The sequence below is a fragment of the Octodon degus genome, unplaced genomic scaffold (genome assembly GCF_000260255.1).
Source record: "Octodon degus isolate 3935 unplaced genomic scaffold, OctDeg1.0 scaffold00142, whole genome shotgun sequence".
Taxonomy (NCBI): Eukaryota; Metazoa; Chordata; class Mammalia; order Rodentia; family Octodontidae; genus Octodon; species Octodon degus.
The window spans coordinates 7,300,177-7,304,071 of record NW_004524718.1 but is presented as its reverse complement, the minus strand read 5'-3'; the positions used below and the strand labels follow the sequence as shown (position 1 = coordinate 7,304,071).

General features: G+C 41.4%; 1 pseudogene; it reads left to right on the top strand.

Moving 5' to 3' along the window:
- Positions 1–1,191: 1,191 nt before the first annotated feature.
- On the top strand, positions 1,192–2,667 carry LOC101591185 (annotated as a pseudogene).
- The last annotated feature ends 1,228 nt before the right edge of the window (positions 2,668–3,895 follow it).

Genomic DNA, 3,895 nt, shown 5'->3' with positions numbered 1-3,895 from the left:
CAGATTCAGACAGGGGATAGGTTGGCGTCACCAGTAGCTGGGCAAGGTTGATAACAAGGAAGGCTGTTTACAAAGTATAGCAGTCAGGAAGCAGGAAATGGGTGTCGTTTTAATAACATGGCTTGGGCGCGGCCCCCAACAGTGAATAGACTGAATATTACATAAAAGAGACAGAGAGACAGACTTCTTCTCTGTTGTCATTGCTGCTGCTTCTCCTCCATTTTGTTTATGCTCTCTGCAGCCACCATGAGCTACTGCCCTCTGCTATGTTCCATACTGCCTTGAAGCCAGCTGAGTCTGGGCTGAAAGCTCCAGGGACTGTGAGCTAAATAAGCCTTTCTGTCCTTCACATTGGGTGTCAGGTATTTGTCCCAGCAAAGAGAGAAAAGTAACTGAGACAGGTAGGAAGGCAGGGGGAATCACAATCTCCAATTTGAATTTACACTACAAAGCCTCCATTACAAAGACAGCATTGTATTGATGAAAAAAAAAAAATCCTAAGCATCAGTAAGACACAGTAGAAAATGTGGAGACAACTCCAAGCACATTCAGCTAATTTTAACAAAAGGCCTAAACACCTCCATTGAAAGAAAGATAACCTCTTTAATAGTACTGGAAAACTGGCTTTCCACATGTGGAAAACTAATCCTAAACCTGTGTCTCTCAGCATGATCTAAACTAAAATCAAAATGGATCAAAGACCTATGTATTAAAATAGAAATATTTAATCTGCTGGATTATAGAATAGGTAAAATTCTTAAAAACAAAGATATAGGCAAAGACTTTATAATAAATAAAACCCTAACTGCATAGGAAATAATACAAAGTTTCAACAACAGGGATCACAACAAATTAAAAAGCTCTTGTACAACGGCAAAATAGCCAACAGAGGATGAAACAACTCATAGAATGAGAAAAATTTTAGCAGCTATTTCTAGGACAAAGAGCTAACATTTAGAATATATAAAGAAATTTTTTAAAAAAGCAAAGAATCAAAACAATCTTTTGGGGTGGCTGGAGCACACAGAACAGAGTAGTGAGCTCCTAAAGAAGCTGCCAAAGGATGCCCACAGCAGTTATACTGTTGAAAGAGAGGACTGACAGCTCTCAGGAATCCCTCAACTTGTGAGCAACATCAGTGCCTGCCAGGAGATTGCTGAGGCTGTAAGAACCACCCTCGGACCCCGTGGCATGGACAAGTGTATTGTAGATGGCCAGGGCAAAGCACCAATTTGTAATGATGGGGCCACAATTTTGAAACTGCTCCATGTCGTCTATTCTACAGCAAAGACTTTAGTGGATATTGCCAAGTCTCAAGATGCTGAGGTTGGGGATGGCACCACCTCTGTAACGCTGCTGGCTGCAGTTTCTGAAGCAGGTAAAACCCTACATGGAGGAAGGTTTGCACTCCCAGATCACCATCCGAGCTTTCCACACAGCTACACAGTTGGCAATTAATAAGATCAAGGAGATGGCTGTGACTGTAAAGAAGCAAGATAAAGTGGAGCAGAGGAAGCTGCTGGAGCAGTATGCCATGATGGCTGAGCTCCAAGCCGATCTCCCAGCAGAAAGCCTTCTTTGCTAAGATGGTGGTTGATGCTATGATGCTAGATAATTTGCTGCAGCATAAGATGACTGGAATCAAGAAGTCACAGGGTGCATCCCTGAAGAGTCTTGGCTGGTGACTGGTGTTACATTCAAGACTTTCTCTTACATTGGATTTGAAATGCAACCTAAAAAGTACATAACCCCACGATTGCCTTATTAAGCATTGAACTTGAGCTGAAAGCTGAGAAAGACAGTGTTGAAATCAGAGACCACATGGTAGAGATTATCAGCAATCATTGATGCTGAGTGGGACATTCTGTATGACAAGTTAGAGAAGATCTATAATTCTGGAGCCAAAGTTATTTTCTCCAAATTCTCTATTGGAGATGTGGCCACCCAGTACTTTGCTGATAGGAACATGTTCTGCACCGGCCATGTGCCTAAGGAGGATCTGAAGAGGACAATGATGGCCTCCGGAGGCTCAATCCAGACCAGATCAGCAGATGTGTTGGGCTGCTGCCAGCTGTTCAAAGAGACCCAGATAGGAAGTGAAAGATACAGTTTCTTCACTGGCTGCCCCAAGGCCAAGACTTGCACCTTCATCATCCGTGGTGGAGCTGAGCAGTTCACGGAGATAGCGTGGTCTCTGCATGATGCCATCATGATTGTCAGGAGAGCCATCAATAATGATTCAGTAGTAGCTGGCAGTGGAGCCATTGAGATGGAGCTCTTTAAGCACCTTCAGGATTATTCAAGGACTATTCCAGGAAAACAGCAGCTACCAATCGGGGCATATGCTAAGGCCTTGGAGATTTTTCCACATTGTCACATAGCCATCTATGTGGCAATGCTCGCTTTGATGCCACAAACATCCTGAACAAACTAAGGGCCCTGTATGCACAGAGCAGTATGTGGTATAGGGTGGACATCAACAATGAGGACATTACTGACAACTTCGAAGCTTTCATGTGGGAGCCAGCTATGGGGCAGATCATTGCCCTGACAGCTGCCTCTGGGGCTGCATGCCTGATCGTGTCCATTGATGAGACCATGAAGAACTCTTGCTCCACTGTGGATACTCCTCCAGCAGTGGGCCAGGCCTGGGGCCAACTCCCTTGAGATCCCACCCATCACACTGGCTGGCAGCTGGCTGCAGGTGTGCTTGTCCTCCCTGGCTTGGCTCAATTGTATTATGAAGAAGTGTTAGTAATTAGTCTGTTCTGTTCTCACTGGAGGTTATGTAAATAAAACTTAAGGCTTAAAAAAAAAATCTTCTGGACTTAAAGACAAAAATCCCAAAAGTGGAACCAGAAATGAATAGATACTTAATCAGATGAAGAAGGACAAATGGGAAATACATGAAAAAATGTTGAACATCCCTGGCAATTTGAGAAATGTAAATTAAAACATTGAGATTTCACCTCACTCCAGAAAGAATGGCTATGATCAAGAAATCAACCAATAACACATTCTGGTGGGGCTGTGTTTTCTAAAGAAACATCTCTGTTGTTTGTGGGAATATAAACAGATACAACCATAGTGGAAGCTAGAGAGGGATTCTTAAAAAAACTAGAAATTGGGTCTGGGGCCTCAGTAACTGGACACCTTCTTGGTTCTGAGTTTGATTTCAAGGGAAATTGAAAGGGAAAAAAAAAACCCTAGAATTGGAGGCTGTATTTGACCCAGCAATTCCTCTTCTAGATATCTTCCCAAAAGAACTGAAAGCATCATAGCACAGGGATATATGTACACCCATGTTTATAACAGCACAATTTATAACAGCTAACTCTTGGAAACAGCCCATATACCCAAAAAAAGATGAATGTACAGTGAAATGTATTTATATATAGTAGAGTAGTAATGTGCTATAAAGAAGGACAAACTTGAATAATTTGTAGGAAAATGGATGCTTCTTAAGTACTCTTAAGTTAAATAAGTTAGACACACAATTTAAATATTTATTTCTCTTGTATGAGAGAAATGGTAAATGAGAAAGGTAAAGGAGGACAGGTGTTGAGAAGTAAGAAGAATATTTTCAGAAGGGAAGGGAAACAAGAGGGGGGGAAGGGCAAAGGAAAAATGAAAACAAAGCTTGTGTAGAGGGGAGAGAAAAGGAAGTTGAAGGAAGCAGGGGGATGGGAGTAAAATAATTGAGATGTGCTGTATACAGGTACAAAGTCTCTATGCTGAATGTGATCAATATGTATGACAAATATGTACTAAAAGAAAAGAACAGAGTTAAAAAAAATAAACTTATCACCTAATGCTTATTTAAGATGTATAAAGACAAACGTCAACAGTTAAGGTATACATATTAATAACTGCATTAGAACCTGTGTTTAATATT